The sequence below is a fragment of the Panthera onca genome, chromosome D2 (assembly GCF_046562875.1).
Source record: "Panthera onca isolate mPanOnc1 chromosome D2, mPanOnc1 haplotype 2, whole genome shotgun sequence".
NCBI lineage: Eukaryota > Metazoa > Chordata > Mammalia > Carnivora > Felidae > Panthera > Panthera onca.
In genome coordinates, this window is record NC_138349.1 from 38,279,611 (window position 1) to 38,296,555 (window position 16,945).

Here is a 16,945-nt window from a genome sequence, read left to right on the forward strand (position 1 = left end):
GCTGGAATTGAGGCAAAAGAGTTGTTGACTGTATTTTTGTCCCTCATACCTAGATCACTCAAGTTATAATAACTATCACCAGCGCTCTGAGTGCAAAAATAAAACTCTTTTCCTGGAGGATAATTGTTCATACTTTTTTTAAAATAAAATTTTTATTATGGGATTACTTTATTTTTCAAAGATAGAGTTTGGTTATTTAAAGCTTATTTATTTGAGAGAGGGAGACAGAGTAAGAATGAATAAACATGCAAGCGGGAGAGGGGCAGAGAGAGCGAGAGGGAGAATCCCAAGCAGGCTCAGCACTGTCAGCGCAGAGCCCAACGTCAGGCTCGAACTCACAATCTGTGAAGATCATGACCTGAGCCGAAATCCAGAGTAGGACACTTAGCCGACTGAGCCACCCAGGCACCCCTGGGATAATTTTAAATCTACAGAAAAGGTGCAAAGATAGTATAGGGAATTCCTGCATACCCTTTACTATTTCTCTTATATTTAATGTCTGATATAACCATGGCACCTTTGTCAAAACTAAGAAATTCACATTGGTAGAATACTCTTAATCTATAGACTTTAATTTGGTTTTACCATTAATGTCTTTCAATGATTCTAGAATCCAACACACAAGCCACATTGCATTTCACATGCAAGGTTTTTATATACAAAGACCTTGCCCCATTTTACCATTCACCTTAATGTTTTGATTTCTCATTATAGCCTGTAAGGTTTTATTTTTTGTGTATGCTTACGTATAATTCTTTTTTTTTAATTTTTTTCATTTTTGAAACGTTTATTCATTTTTGAGAGAGTGCAAGCAGGGGAGGGGCAGAGAGAAAGGGAGGCACAGAATCTGAGGCAGGTTCCAGGCTCTAGACTCTCAGCACAGAGCCTGAGGCAGGGCTCAAATCCACGAATTGTGAGATCATGACCTAAGTCGAAGTCGGAGGCTCAACCGAATGAGCCACTCAGGCGCCCCTGCTTACGTGTAATTCTGAAATAGGAGTTTATTCATATTGGTGATGCCCACCAAAGACTACGCATAGTTATGATCAAACAATGAAGGATTAAAACAAAACAAAACAAAACAAAACAAAACAAAACAAAACAGGGGCACCTGGGTGGCTCAGTGGGTTAAGCCTGAACTTTGGCTCAGGTCATGTTCTCATGGTTCCTGAGTTCGAGCCCCAAGTCCGGCTCTGTGCTAACAGTTCAAAGCCTGGAGCCTGCTTCAGATTCCCTGTCTCCTTCTCGCTTTCTGCCCCTCCCCCACTCACACTCTGTCTCTCAAAAATAAACATTGAAGAAAAATCTTTTTTAAAGATGGAAAGCAAAAGAAGACTGCTTAGCAGCTTTTGCTACAGAAATATGACAACTTTTGGCCCCCCATACTGCTAATTACGACTGTGTACAAATTCAGTCTGTCTTGAGAGCAAAAACACTGGTGGCCTGGATGTAGGAGGAACTCAAATGACATCGAACTGGCGCTTTTCTCTGAGAACCGGGCCAGAAGCCAAAGCCCTGTTCTCCAGAGGAACCTAGAGCCAGGTGAAGCTACCTGACAGTGCGGAGTAGGAACCCAAGAGCTGGGAGCACAACCTGCACCCACTCCTCATGCTCTGCCCTCTGAGCCGCCTTTATGTCTCTGGTGTTCCTGATTCCCTCTTTCTCCCTCGACAGGAAACGACTCCATATCTCCTCTCACGGTGGTCTTCTATCTAGACGTCTTTGGGGCCCGCCCTTTGAAGTGCTTCTCAGTGGGCAGCCTCAGCGACTCAGGAATGTTCTGCGGCGCCACTCCCCTACCTCACTGTCCGCACCCACAGGCCCTGGCTCCGCCCACGCTTGGCAGACCAATCCCCGCTCCGTTTCAGGCGCGTCACAATGGCGCCCTCGCGGCCCCGCCCCCGGAGCCAGCCACTGAGGGCCTGCCCCGCCGCGCTAAGTCCTTCCCGCTCCATCTTCCTGGGGAAGAAGGTGGGGTTTGGCGAGAATATGGAAGCGGAGCGGGGGCGCGGGCTCCCGGGGCTGGTGCTCCCGGGTGCTGGGGGTGCAGGGTGGAGCGGAGACCCGGCAAGCCCAGAACAGCGGGGCTGCCGGAAGCGCTGCGTGTGCCCGAAGGGCGGGGGGGGGGGGGGGGGGCGCTACCGCGCGCCAGGCCCCACCCTTCGGAGGCCCCGCCAGGGGAGCAATGCCAGGGGTTTCCATGGTGATAATAAACAAGCGCCAACTGCCTTAGCTACAGATGCCTAGTCCCCAGTGTTCCATCCTCCCCTGGGTGCTCAGAGGGACGACCAAGGTGCGGAATGTGAAGAAGAGCGAGAGCGTGGAGACTCGGAGTCCGATGTGAGGGGCGGGACGGGCGGCGGGTCCGAGGCTGAGGGTCGTACAAGGGGGACCTGCAGAGAATTGGGCCTTCTGGGGGTGGGGACAATGGGACTGGGGTTTGGAGTGTGTGTGTGGGGGGGTCGTTGTAGAGCGAGCCAAGGTTCTTGGCTCCAGTGGGGGAATCGCTATTCTGTCTGGGGAGATGGAGACAGGAGGATCCAGAGGGACCAAGTGTGAGGAATCCCTTCCTTAGGGCAGGGGTGTCAGGGAGAGGCAGAGAAAGGGGGAGACACAGAATCGAAGCAGGCTCCAGATTTTGAGCTGTCAGCACAGAGCCCTGTGAGGGGCTCAAACTCAAGAACCTCAGGATCATGGCCTGAGCTGGAGTCGGAAGCTTAACCAACTGAGCCACCCAGGTGCCCTATGATATTCCGTTTAATAAGCAGGCAACAACTTATTTCTTCACTATTCTGTTAAAGGACATATAAGTTATTTCCATTTTGGGATATGATAAACAATGGTACTTTGAACCAGCATATGTCTTCTGGAGCACATGTGCCAGATTTACTTTAGATTATACCTGCAGTGGAATTCCTGGGTTATAGGGTTTGCCCACATTCAACTTCGTCACATAAAGATACTATCATTTTATTTTATTTTTTTTTAGTTTGTTTATTTTTGAGAGAGAGTGTGTGTGTATGCAGGGAGGAGCAGAGAGGGAGGGAGAGAGAGAATCCCAAGCAGGCTCCATGCTATAAACACAGATCTGGACTCGGGGCTCAATCTCACGACCCTGAGATCATGACCTGAGCTGAAATCAAGAGTCGGTCGGTTGCTTAATGACTGAGCCAGTCAGGCACCCCCATAAAGATACTTTCTAAAATAGTCGTACCAATTTACCTCCCTAACCCCAGTGGGATTGCTAGATTATAAAGTATTTAACTTTATAAGCAATTACTAAACTTTTCCAGTGTATGTACCATTTTGCATTCCCATTAGCAATGCATGAGAGTTCCAGTTGCTTTATATCTTCACTAGTACTTGATATTGTCATTTTAGAAACTTAAAATATTTGTTCTAGCCATTCTAATGGGCTATATGGCCATATTTTATCATGGCTTTAATTTGCATTTCACTAATGGCTAATGATTATCTTTTCATGAACTTACTTGTCATCCCCATATCCCTTTGTACGTATCTGAATAAGTATTTTTCTCATTTTTAAAAATTGGGTTGAAGGGGCGCCTGGGTGGCTTGGTCGGTTAAGCATCCGACTTCGGCTCAGGTCATGAACTCACGGTCCGTGAGTTCGAGCCCCGCGTCGGGCTCTGTGCTGACAGCTCAGAGCCTGGAGCCTGTTTCAGATTCTGTGTCTCCCTCTCTCTCTGCCCCTCCCCTGTTCATGCTCTGTCTCTCTCTGTCTCAAAAATAAATAAACGTTAAAAAAAAAAATTAAAAAAAAAAATTGGGTTGTTTCCTTCCTGTTGAGATCTGACAGTTCCTTATACTTTCTAAATACAGGTCCAGATGAGTGATTTACAAAATTTTCTTCCAGAGGCCCCTGGGTGGATCAGTTGGTTAAGCAACCGACTCTTGATTTCAGCTCAGGTCTTGATTTCAGGGTTGTGAGTTCAAGCCCCATGTTGGGCTCTGTGCTGGGCATGAAGCCTAATTTAAAAAAAAAAAAAATTCTTCCAGTTTATAGTTCATCTTCTCTTAATATTGTATGGGGTGCCTGAGTGGCTGTTGGTTAAGTGTCCAACTCTTGATTTCAGCTCAGGTTATGAACTCATGATTTGTGGGTTTGAGTCCCACATTGGGCTCTGCGCTGACAGTGTGGAGCCTGATGGGGATTTTCTGTCACCCTCTCTCTCTACTCCTCTCCCACAGTATTGCAGAGCAGAAAAGTTGTCTTTTTTTTTTAAATGTTTATTTATTTTTGAAAGAGAGACATAGTGCGACTGGGGAAGGGGCAGAGAGAGGGAGACACAGAATCCAAAGCAGGCTCCACATGGGGCTCGAACCCACAAACCGCGAGATCATGACCTAAGCAGAAGTAGTTGTTTAACCGACTGAGCCACCCAGGCGCCCCCAGAGCAAAAAAATTTTTAATTTTGATGAAGTCAAGTCTGTCAACTTTTTCTTTTATGGATCTTGCTTTTGGTATTATATCTATTTGCATAACACTAGGTCTTGACTTTTTCACCTATATTTTCTTTTAAAAGTTTATACCTTTACATTTTACATTTAAGTTTCATTCTGAGTTTTTTGGTTTTTTTGTTTTTTTTTTTTTTTAATTTTTTTTTCAACGTTTTTTATTTATTTTTGGGACAGAGAGAGACAGAGCATGAACGGGGGAGGGGCAGAGAGAGAGGGAGACACAGAATCAGAAACAGGCTCCAGGCTCCGAGCCATCAGCCCAGAGCCTGACGCGGGGCTCGAACTCACGGACCGCGAGATCGTGACCTGGCTGAAGTCGGACGCTTAACGACTGCGCCACCCAGGCGCCCCTTGTTTTTGTTTTTAATGAGGTGTGAGATTTAGTTCAAGGTTCTCTCTGTTTTTTTTTTTTTTTTTAATTAAAAACCACTTTTTTAAATTTTAAGCAAACTGTACCCTACATGTGGGGCTCAAACTCAGGATCCCAAGATCAAAAGTTGCTTGCTCTACTGACTGAGTCAGCTGGGCACCCCATCTTTTTTTTTTTTTTCTTTATAGATATGGGTATGCAGAAAAATGGCTATACAATTGTTCTAGCACTATTGTTGAAAAGACTATTTCTCTACTGAATTGCCTTTGCTCCATTGTAAGAAATCAAATGGCCCTGTCTGTGTGGGTCTAGATCTGGACTCTTTTCTCTGTTCTGCTGACTTACAGGAGCCACCCCCCCCCCCTTTAAATGTTTATTTGTTTATGTATTTAGAGACTGCGCATGAGCAGGGGGAGGGACAGAAAGAGAAGAGAGAGAGAATCCTGAACAGGACCCATGCTATCAGGCTATCAGTGGGGAGCCCAACTCAGACTGATCCCAAGATTTGCGAGATCATGACCTGAGCCGAAATCAAGAGTCAGATGCTTGGCTGACTGAGCCACCCAGGCTCTCCTCATATACATTTTAGAACAGTTGTTTATATTTTATAAAAAATATTGCTGGGATTTTGATAGGAAATATGTTAAACCTATATATCATTTTGGGAGAGAATTGACATCTGTCTTTGCTATGTTGAGTCTTCCAATCTCTGAGCATAGTACGTCTGTTCATTTACTTAGATCTTAGATTTCTTTCATAAGTTTTTTGTAGTTTTTAGCATATCAGTCCTCCATATGTTTTGTTATGTTTGTTAAATACCTAAGTAATTTTGATTTTGCTGAGCTATCATAAATGGTATTGTTATTTAAAACAATTTTTGTTAATTTGAGAGAGAGAGTGTGAGCAGGGGAGAGGGGTAGAGGGACAGAGAGAGAGAATCCTAAGCAGAGCATGGAGCCCTATAGGGGGTTCGGTCTAACCACCCTGGGATCATGGCTGGAGCTGAAATTGAGAGTCAGCTGCTCAACTGACTGAGCCACCCAGGTGTCCCAATAGTATTATATTTTTTAATTAGATTTCCACATATTTTATTGCTACTATAAAAAATACAATTCATTTTTTTAAATGCACTGCATTCTTTAAAAAAAAATTAGTGTTTATTCGTTTTTGAGAGACAGAGTGCAAGCAGGGGAGGGGCAGAGAGAGGGAGACGCAAAATCTAAAGCAGGCTCCAGGCTCTGGGGTGTCAGCACAGGGTCCAACACTGGGCTCGAACCTGTGCACTGTGAAATCATGACCTGAGCTGAAGTCAGACACTCAACTGAATGAGCCACCCAGCTGCCCCTGAGATAGCTAGTTTTATAGGAAAACTCCACTGACTGAAGTCTAAGCTTATACAATGAGCAGCTGTTATTACAGAAGTGGAAGCTGTGTAACAGATTTGCACCATGAACTTGTGAAATCAGTATTTTTTAAAAATTGCCTTTTTAATATTTTGTAATGCTGGGGCGCCTGGGTGGCTCAGTCGGTTAAGCGTCCGACTTCAGCTCAGGTCATGATCTCAGGGTCCGTGAGTTCGAGCCCCGCGTCGGGCTCTGTGCTGCTATCTCAGAGCCCGGAGCCTGCTTCGGATTCTGTGTCTCCCTCTCTCTCTGCCCCTCCCCTGCTCATGCTCTGTCTCTCTCTGTCTCAAAAATAAATAAAACATTAAAAAAAATTTTTTTTTAATATTTTGTAATGCCTCAAAATGTCTCTTGCATTTTGAGCTTATTTCAATTTATATTGTGGTAGTGTAAGTCAGCAATTATATATGCATATTAAAATGATTATGTGAAATAAAACTTTTATGCCATGATGCTCTAAACACAGTCAAGAGACATGCTTTTGAAAAATTCAATTATAGCTATTAGAGTCATAATCTTTTAAGATTTTGATTTTTTTCATTCTAATATATATATTTTAAGTTTTATTTTTATTTAAGTAATCTCTATACCCAACGCGGGGCTTAAACTCATGACCCCAAGATCAAGAGCCGCATGCCCTTCCAGCTGAGCCAGCCAGGTGCCCCCTAATCTTTTCTTCTAAGGTAAGTTAAGGTTTTATAACATTAAATTTGAAAATTGAAACATAATATTCATACTGTAGGGTTTTGGTCTTTGTGATTATATGAAATTGTGAAGCCTCAATTTAAAACTTTCTTTTTACTGTTAGTTTATTTTAGGTGTGTTTTGCTGAGTGAAACACTTAACTAAAATTTCTATTACCAAATTAAAATAAACGATTTTTCACAGAAAGGTTCATAGGACTCAGGATATAGTCGTACTTGTGGCTAAGATATATTTACATTATGAGGATGCAAAACAGAATCAGCAAAAGTTCATGGGGTGACGTCTGGAAGAAACCAGGCCTGAGCTTCCCAGAGTCCTCTTAGTGGAGTCACACAGGATGCTCTGAATTCTCCCAGCAACAAGTTGTGTGAAGTGTTGTTATGAGGGAAGCTCACCAGAGCTAGGAATTCGGGATCTTTCTCAGAAGTCAATCACGGAGGCACAAAGTACCAGTGTTACTCGGGGCAGTCACTGAAATCCCAGACGTCCAGAAGGAAAGCAGGTGTTCAGCATACACGTTTGTTTAGGTGCAGTGAGCTACTCTTACCATTTAGGGAAAGTTTTTTATAAGTGTAGGCAGCCATTTACCAGGCATGTTCTCAGATACCAGCCAAGGGCTGGCCTTGCAAGCAGGCCTTGATAAAGTTAGCAGGCTCAGGCCTGCTGTGTTAACTCTTTGGCATGAAATATAAATGGCATAAACAAACCAATTAAACAACAGCAATTGTTGGAATGGCTTTAAAAAAGACCCAGTATCTACAAGAAAATCTGTATAGGGAGTTTTAGATAAAGGGATAGGAAAAGATATAACATGGAACAGTAAACAAAAATCTGAAGTGACTGTATTAATATCAGACAAAGTAGACTTCTGAACAATGAAAATTACCAGGGATAAAGAGAAACAGTATATAATGAAAAAAGAACTGAATAGCCAAAACTATTTTAAGTGAGCTCTATGCCCAGCGTGGGGCTCAAACTGATGACCCAGAGATCAAGGGTCACACACCCCACCAACTGAGCCAGCCAAGGGCCTCACCAAAACTTTTGTTTTTAATGTTTATTTATTTGTTTTGAGAGAGAGAGAGGATGAGCAAGGGAAAGGCAGGGAGAATCCCAAGCAGGCTCTGTGCTGTCAGTGCAGAGCCAGACCTGGAGCTCGATCTCAGGAATTATGAGATATGACCTCAACTGAAATTAAGTCAGATGCTTAACCGACTGAGCAACCCAGGCACCCCCTTGCCAAAACTGTTTTGAAAAAGAAGAATAAAGTTGGAGGAATCATACTACCTAATTTTAAGGCTTCCTATAAAGCCATAAGAATTAAGATAGCACGGTATTAGTGAAGGGATGATTAGTGGAACAAAATAGAGTCCAGAAATTGACACAAATATGGCCAACTGATTTTTGACAAAGTTTCAGAAATTCAGTGGAAAATGGATAGTCTTTAATAATTCAGTGAATTAATTAATTAATTAATAATTAATAATTCAGTGCCGAATGATTGGATATCCATATATGGATAAAATAAACCCTAATTGAAACTTCACGCCTTATATTTTAACTCAGATCACAGATCCAAATATAAAACTATAAAATGATTTATAGTTTAACCTCCTTAGGGACCCTGTTGAAGTAACAGCAATTAAAATATATTCTATGAGCACCTCCCTTATGGTCTGTGTAATGGTAATATCACCGCTATTGTTTTATAAATGGGGAAACAGAAGCAAATGGAATATCAGTAACTTAAGGGTACCCAACTCGTAGATGTGTTTTGCAGTAATGTTTTATGAGGGATTTGTGTGACAAGTGAAGATGGTGGAGAAACAGGTAGGAAGCAATGGCTTAGAAGGCTCTCGAGAAGAGCGTCTCTGGACATTGGAAACTTGTTGCTTTTCCTGCCGATTCTGTTAATAAATAGTACAACTGCGCATCTGTATGGTGTTACCTATTCTGTTCCTTGGCCTTACTGCCTCAAAGGAAACACCATGATCCATGGGCTGGAAAGGTAAAGCGGTTCACCCTCTGCTGGCCTGTGTCAGCTGTCCTGGGATTGGACCCAGCTAGACTGTCCAGTGATCAGATGCACCCCCACCCCGACCCATGTCCTTGCCTTACCCCGTTTACCAAGTTCTATTTTGTATCTCTCCACACCGTTTTGAGTTTGTCCTTATAAATGTCATGCTCTTCTCAGCAAATACCTCGATGCTTCTATATTTATTACAATACGACTAGAATTTAGTCACATTTTATCAGATTACTGGGGAATAGGAAAGTTTTTTGGTAATTAAATAGTTCAAATATCTTGCTAGTATTTCAGTAGTTTTTTTTTTTTTTCTTAGTTTGGTTTTCAATTTGTTTTTAAATATTTTATTTTCTTTTAAGTAATCTTTACACCCAACATGGGGCTCAGACTCACCACCCCAAGATTAAGAGTCGGGTGCCCTACTGACTGAGCCAGCCAGGCACCCCTCATTTGTTTTAAAAAAAATTTTTTTAACGTTTATTTATTTTTGAGACAGAGAGAGACAGAGCATGAACGGGGGAGAGGCAGAGAGAGAGGGAGACACAGAATTGGAAGCAGGCTCCAGGCTCTGAGCCATCGGCCCAGAGCCCGACGCGGGGCTCGAACTCACGGACTGCGAGATTGTGACCTGAGCTGAAGTCGGATGCTTAACCGACTGAGCCACCCAGGCGCCCCTAAAACTTAATTCTTTTTAAATAGATAATCTACTTTTGTTTCTTGAATTATTGCATTGATAAAAATTTGTGGACAATATCAGCAATAGTGATAGTAAGTAGCCTTGATTGGTTACCAGATTTAATTGGAGTTCTTTTGGTGTTCCATCATTAGCTAAAATGTTGCAGGGGGCTATCAAAAACCTTTAGTTCTGTTACAAGATTGTATTCTCTCTATGCTCCTTTTCTAAAATCACCTTCAGAGTCTCATGGCATCTTATCTATATTCCAGTCACAAGATCCCTCTTTTGGTTATTAATTTTTTTAATGTTTGTTTATTTTGAGAGAGAGAGAGCGCACGAGCAGGGAAGGGGCAGAGAGAGAGGGAGAATCCGAAGCAGGCTCCAGGCTCTGAGCTGTCAGCGCAGAGCCCCATGTGGGGCTCGAACCCACGAACTGCGAGATCATGACCTGAGCTGAAGTCAGAGGCTTAACCGCCTAAGCCGCCCAGGCACCACCCCAGCCCTCTTGGTTATTAATAAAATTCAGGATGGGGCATTTGGGTGGCTCCGTCAGTGAAGTGTCCAACTCTTTTTTTTTTTTTTTTTTTTTTTTTTTTTTTTATTTTTGGGACAGAGAGAGACAGAGCATGAATGGGGGAGGGGCAGAGAGAGAGGGAGACACAGAATCGGAAACAGGCTCCAGGCTCCGAGCCATCAGCCCAGAGCCTGACGCGGGGCTCGAACTCACGGACCGCGAGATCGTGACCTGGCTGAAGTCGGACGCTTAACCGACTGCGCCACCCAGGCGCCCCTGAAGTGTCCAACTCTTGATCTTGGCTCAGGTCATGATTTCGGTTCATGAGCCTGCTTGGGATTCTGTCTCTCCCTCTCTCTGCCCCTTCCCTGCTTGTACTCTCTCTCTCTCTCTCTCAAAATACATATATAAACTGAAAAAAAAAATAAAGTAAAATCCAGGGAGATGATTTACCATCTCAGTCACTCCTCTGAGACTTTCTGCCTCCTGACATGATCATGATCTGTGGCAAGGAGACAGGCTACTTGTCTTTCCAAGGCTGCTGTACAAATTGCCATAACCCTGGTGGCTTAAGACGAAAATTCTCTCACAGGTCTAGAGGCCAGAAGTCTGACATCAAGCTGTTGGCAGAATTGGCTCCTTCCGGAAGTTCTGAAAAGGGGCCCATCCCAGTCCTCTGTCCTGGTGGCTGCTGGCAATCCTTGGTATTCCTCGGCTCGTGACTGCCCTACAGTCTCTGCCACCATCTTCACATGGCCTTTTCTCCCTGTCTCTCTGTATGTATGTCTTCTGTGTGTCTCTGGATGTCTGTAAGCTCTTCTGTATGTCATAAGCTCTCTGTGTGTCTTCTCCTTTCCTATGTCTTATAAGGACACCTGTCGTTGGATTTAGGGCCCATCTTAAGCCAGGATGATCTCATCTTGAGATCCTTTAATTATGCCTACAAAAACCCTTATTCCAAATGAGGTCACCTTCACAGGTTCCAGGGATTAGTTAGGACTTGGGCATATCTTCTTGGGAGGCCGCTATTTAACTCACTATACTACCAATGTGTTTACTAAATATAATAACTTGCCCAAGCCCCGGTTTTGGCCAGGAATGGTGCCAGGCACTGGAGCTAGAAAGATGACTAAGGAATACCTTTTTAAATATCACAGAGTATAATTCCAAGAAAAGATATAAAAACCCTCAGGCCCTTATAATGAGATGTAAGTATAATGAAGAGATAAATACAAACCCTGTGGAAACACAAATTAGGAAACTCACAAAGGTACTCCTTAAAAAGATCGTGTCTGGGCGCCTGGGTGGCTCAGTCGGTTGGGCGTCTGACTCACAGTCTGTGGGTTCGAGCCCCATATCGGGCTCTGTGCTGATGGCTCAGAGCCTGGAGCCTGCTTCTGATTCTGTGTCTCCCTCTCTCTCTGCCCCTTCCCTGCTCATGCTCTGTCTCTCTCTGTCTCAAAAATAAATAAAAACATTAAGAAAAAAAATTTTTTTTTAAAAAGATCGTGTCTGCCTAAAACTGCCCTATCTGATATGAAGCCACATGTAGCTGTTGAGCACTTGAAATGTGACTACTGTGACAAAAGAACGGAACTTTTCCTTTTCCTTTCTTTCTTCTTTTTTTTATCTTTTTAAGTAACGTCCATCCTGGGTGTGTCACTCCCCAATGCAAGGCTTGAACTCACAAGCCTGAGACCAAAACCTGAGCTGAGGTCAAAAGTCAGATGCTTAACCGACTGAGCCGCCCTGGTGCCCCTCCTTTCAATTTTAATATAAGTTTAAACACAGATATTTGATTCAGTTACTGGAAAGCTTTTAAGTGGGCCTGGAATAACTTGGTATATAAATATTTTTTCAATAGTAAACTTTATGAAATCTAAATATAGATCAAGCATTTCTTTTTTTTTTTTTTTAAGTTTATTTATTTTGAGAGAGAGAGCAGGGGAGAGGCACAGAGAGAGGGAGAGAGAGAGAGAATCCTAAGCAGGCCTCACACCAGCAGCACTGAGCTCGAAGTGGGGCTTGAACCCACGAATTGTGAGATCATGACCTGAGCCAAAACCAAGAGTGAAACCCTTAATCAATGTGCCACCCAGGTGCCCCTCAAGTATTTCTCGTATGTATGTATGTATGTATGTATGTATGTATGTATGTATGTATTTTGCCCCTTAAGTCTTTCTGATGAAAATTTAGCATCTGAATTCAGATGCTCTTAAGTGTCATATACACAGCAGATATTGAAGACCCAGGACCAAAAAAAAGCTTCATTGTATTGTGTCCATTTCCTCATCTATGATACCTGATTGACAACACCTTCCCTGTGATGATCCTACCAGCAATCTATCTGGAGGAGAATTGTCAAATTTTCAATTTTACATCCTTTTATTATCAGAGCGTTTACGATGCCTACTAACGAATGGTAGGATGGAAGGGGAGTAGAGTACTAGAGAAGAATTCCTGGGTCACGGAGTAAAAACTGGACGAGTTCTCTGAGGAGCAGGACAGCAGTGTGCTAAGAACAAGGGACTACGGGGGCACTACAGGATCTACTTCTCAACCCCACCGTCTGATCTCTTCTTCCTACTTTACCTTCCTCCAGCCCCTCTGGCTTCCTTGCTGTCTCCAGATCACACCAGTCATGCTTACAATGATCTGATCGCAGATGCCAACACGCTTCACTCCCCTGCCTCCTTCAGAGTTCTACCCAAATGCGACTTCATCACATGGGCTTTCCTCTGAGTCCTACGTAAAAGGCTCCGCCACTCACCACACATCAACCTTCATCCCTCTGCTTTATTTTGCATCACTACCACACGGCATATTTATTGTTGATTTTCTGTCCATTAAAATGGAAGCTCTATGAGAGCAGAAAGTTTGTCTTGTTTATTGCTTCATCCCCAGAAGCTACAGTGTTTGGATGTAAATGAGTGAATAGATTGGGCCGGGAGCAGAATAACTGGGTTCCAATCCTTTCTCACTGTGATAACATGGACACGTCTGTCAATCATTCTTGCATTTCAGTTTTCTCATTCGCAAGTAAGGGATGATTACTTTTCTCTCGGCCTAGATGAGAGGATTAATGGAAGACTATTGTTTATAAGCATCTTCTACTGGGCATGCATTGCTGCAATTGATTTGCATATATTGTTTTTAAACCCCAGGTCAGCCTGATAAAATGGATATTAGTGTTCCCATTTTACAGATTAAGAAACTGAGACTCAAAGAGTTAGTGGCTTGTGAAATCCAAAGTGAAGAAAGTATGTGAAATAAATATTAGAAGTATGACACTGCAATAAAAAATGTGAAGTATCTTGGTAATTTTTATATTGGTTATATATTGGAATAATATTTTGAATATTTAAAAAATAAAATCTGTTATTAAAGTTAATTTCACCTGTTTCTTTTTTTTTAAATGGGTTTTATTTATTTAAGTAATCTCTACTCCCCACATGGGGCTCGAGCTCATGACCCCGAGATCAAGAGTCTCACGTTCCTCTGACTGAGCCAGCTAGGTGCCCCAAATTTCAACTGTTTATTGTTACATTTTTAACATGGCCCCTACAAAATTTAAAATTACATATATGGTTCACATTATATTTCTATTGGATAGCACTGCCAGGTCATTTTAGACCATTTCACCATTTTAGGTGAAAGGGAATCAGATCAGGAAAGAAAAAAATATTTCACAGAAGAGAAAGAGGTATTCTTGATATGATAATTAGTTTACTGAATAAATGTATAGATTTAGTTTTACCCCGATGTCATATTCTTTTTTTTTTTTAATTTTTTTTTTTTTTAATGTTTATCTTTGAGAGAGAGGGAGAGACAGAGCATGAGCCGGGGAGGGGTAGAGAGAGAGGGAGACACAGAATCCGAAGCAGGCTCCAGGCTCTGAGCTGTCAGCATGGAGCCCGACGCGGGGCTCAAACTCACGAACCACAAGATCATGACCTGAACTGAAGTTGGTTGCTCAACCAACTGAGCCACCCAGGTGCCCCGCCAATGTCCTATTCTTGTTAGACCCCCCTCCCTCACCTTTAAAAAATAACCAATAGTGTGAAAGGGTAAGAAGGAAGAGTATTTACATACAGTCTCATTGGTAATCTCCACCGTCGGGCATGGAGAACAATCAGAACCTGATCATGTCTGAGACTTTGTCATTTCTAGATGTCCCTCACCCAGTGGTGTCCCCCTTCCCTACTTGTCCAGCTTAATGTTGATTCTCAATCATTATTAGTCCCTCCATTCTTGCTTTACCATTTGGTCAAACCCCGTACCTGGCTAACTTTGCCTATCATGTACCTCCACTCAGGTAGCTGGACCTGGGTGATCATTCTGTCATTCAGATCACTTCAGATTCAGAAACAACTAATCTTCCTGATTTCTTCATGTGTTCAGCAACCGTACCATGTGACTATAGTCTAGTTTATCTTCCATCCTTCCAGGGGGCGCCTGGGGGCTCAGTCAGCTAAATGTCTGACTCTTGATTTTGGCTCAAGTCATGATCTCACAGTTTGTGGGATCGAGCCCCATTTGGGACTCTGCACTGACAGCACAGAGCCTGCTTGGGATTCTCTCTCTCCCTCTCTCTGTGCTCCTCCCTGCTCACACTGCCCCACTCTCTCTAAAGAAATAAATAAATATTTAAAAAGATCTTCCAGGGGCGCCTGGGTGGCTCAGTCAGTTAAGCGTCCGACTTCAGCTCAGGTCACGATCTCACGGTCTGTGAGTCCGTGAGTTCGAGCCCTGCGTCGGGCTCTGGGCTGATGGCTCAGAGCCTGGAGCCTGCTTCCGATTCTGTGTCTCCCTCTCTCTCTGCCCCTCCCCCGTTCATGCTCTGTCTCTCTCTGTCTCAAAAATAAATAAACGTTAAAAAAAAAATTAAAAAAAAAAAAATAAAAAGATCTTCCATTCTTCCAGATGCTTTAATTTATACTTATCTCATATATCAGTTATTTCAACATCCAGTACCTTCTCCTGTCCTGTGAGTAAGGAAACCATCCTCCCTGGTCTGAAAGGGACAGTCTCAGTCTGCTCCTATCATCTAGGCCTAGTGACTAATAGCAGTCATATTCATTCTCAAAAGCGTTCATATTTAGATGATAAGTTCAAAATCATCCTACTCTCAGCAGGTAACCAAACCTTTAGAGTTTCCCCATAATGATGACAATTCCATCTGCCCAATTACTCAGGCCCAAAAAGGTCAAAGTCATTTTTGACTCCTCTCTTTCTCTCACATCATACACTGTCAGAAAATCCTATCAGCTGTACCCTAAAATACATATTTCACTCCACTTCTCTCTGTACTGATTCGAGCAACCATCATCATTTTGTACATGAATTATTGTAATGGCCTCCCAATTGGCCTTCCTGCTCCTGAACTTCATCTTTTTCAGTCATATTCAGGACGAGGCATTTGGAAAGTGCCTGAAATGTACAGATTCTCAATAGATGCAAGTTACAGATGACTAGGGACCATAGCCTCCCATTTTAAACATTTGCTTCAATATATACTAGAGGCCATTATCTCAAATAATAGAAAATATGGGCTTCTGTGCTGTGTCAGGCAGTAATATCCATGTTTACCAGTCAGCTGTCCAGCCAAAACTTATGGTCCCTTAAATGACCTCTAAAAGCAGAGGGCAGGGAACATGTGGTCTCTTATCCTGTGACTGGGAAAAGTAATTCCTTCCTCTCTCCTCCCGCATCCCTTTTGCCCGCAGTGACATGTCAGTGTTTCTCTCCACCAAGTTCAAAAGCAGAATTTACTGGGCGCCTGGGTGGTTCAGTTGGTTAAGTGTCCAACTTTGACTCAGGTCATGATCTTGAAGTTTGTGAGGTCCAGCCCTGCATTGGGCTCTCTGCTGTCAGCTGGAGCCTGCTTCTGATCCTCGGTCTCCCTCTCTCTCTGCTCCTACCCCAATTGCTCCCTCTCTCAAAAATAAACATTTAAAAAAAAAAAAAGCAGCATTCCCTGAGTCCATCTCTCACAAAATGCAACCCTCACACTGGAAGAGGGAAAAAAATTAGGAAAACTCACCAAGCCTGGAACTTGAACTTGTATAAAATATACATTCAACCATAAAAATGTATCTGGGCCGTTTTTTAAACTATAAAGAATAAAACCAAAATTCAAGGGAAGAGTTGAAAAATGAAAGAGAAATGCAGCAAAACATCTAGAAGAGAAACATGGATGGGAGTAAAGGATTTCACAAACACACACACACACACACACACACACACACACACACACACACACAGAGCCCTGATTGCATTCTTTTTTTTTTTTTTTTTTTTCAACGTTTATTTTTTTATTTTTGGGACAGAGAGAGACAGAGCATGAACGGGGGAGGGACAGAGAGAGAGGGAGACACAGAATCGGAAACAGGCTCCAGGCTCCGAGCCATCAGCTCAGAGCCCGACGCGGGGCTCGAACTCACGGACCGTGAGATCGTGACCTGGCTGAAGTCGGACGCTTAACCGACTGCGCCACCCAGGCGCCCCGCCCTGATTGCATTCTACAGAGGACACCCTCACACCGTCATCTTCCTTCTGGGTGATTTGTCACCTTCAGTGATCCTGCCCCCATATTCACATCTTTGTATAGTCCCCTCCCACATCGAGTGAGGGTTGCCTATGTGATCAACAGGATGCAGACAAAGTGGCATGTCACTTCTGAGGCAAGGTTCTAAAGGACACTGTGGCTTCCGCCTCTCTCTCTTGGATTGGTTGCCCTGAGGGAAGCCAGTCGCCACGTTGAGAGGCT

The 16,945-nt window shown here is 43.3% G+C and overlaps 3 long non-coding RNA genes across 4 annotated transcripts in view; 1 reads left to right on the top strand and 2 right to left on the bottom strand.

The window, feature by feature from the left end:
• Positions 1–16,945, bottom strand: part of LOC145712499 (uncharacterized) — a 37,218-nt gene that overhangs the window by 14,547 nt on the left and 5,726 nt on the right. The gene's annotated exons all lie outside the window — the stretch shown is intronic.
• On the top strand, positions 1,854–13,567 carry LOC132676514 (uncharacterized). 2 transcript variants are annotated; one of them, XR_013550499.2, is made up of 3 exons: positions 1,854–2,340; positions 6,834–6,938; positions 12,572–13,567. It is a non-coding gene; the product is annotated as an uncharacterized LOC132676514 (long non-coding RNA). The 2 variants fall into 2 exon arrangements; XR_013550498.2 differs by having other exon boundaries at positions 12,779–13,567.
• LOC144613174 (uncharacterized) lies at positions 13,040–16,356 on the bottom strand. Its single transcript, XR_013550500.1, has 2 exons — positions 16,220–16,356; positions 13,040–13,242 (listed from the first exon to the last, which is right to left on the bottom strand). It is a non-coding gene; the product is annotated as an uncharacterized LOC144613174 (long non-coding RNA).